Below are 385 nucleotides of genomic sequence, written 5' to 3'. Positions count from 1 at the left end.
GCTACGAAGAAGGAGAGAGTGAGAGAGAGACTAGAAATGGGTTTTGTCGGGGGTCTTAGGCCGATTAGCCCATATTCGCAGTGTGTTGAATATTAACGAGGGAAATACGCGTGTAACCGGAGGAGACGTGGCGTTACGTATTGGTTATATATATATATACAATATATATTATATATATATTTACAGATGAATACAGGTATAAGAACAGATGCATATATATATATATATATATATATAGTATAGAGGGTGAATTAAGGGCAGCCCTGGGCCGCACTACAGGGGGAGGGGAAGGCTCCATGTAAATTTCCCGAATATAGGCGCAAACGTATTTGCGTCAGGCACACTGTTACGAGACGCCCCCCCCCCCCCCCCCCCCATCCCCCAA

This window comes from Cephus cinctus, unplaced genomic scaffold (assembly GCF_000341935.2).
Source record: "Cephus cinctus unplaced genomic scaffold, Ccin1 Ccin1_scaffold0261, whole genome shotgun sequence".
In the NCBI taxonomy this organism is placed as follows: Eukaryota; Metazoa; Arthropoda; class Insecta; order Hymenoptera; family Cephidae; genus Cephus; species Cephus cinctus.
The sequence above is the reverse complement of the archived record's forward strand: the minus strand, read 5'-3'. Positions refer to the sequence as shown.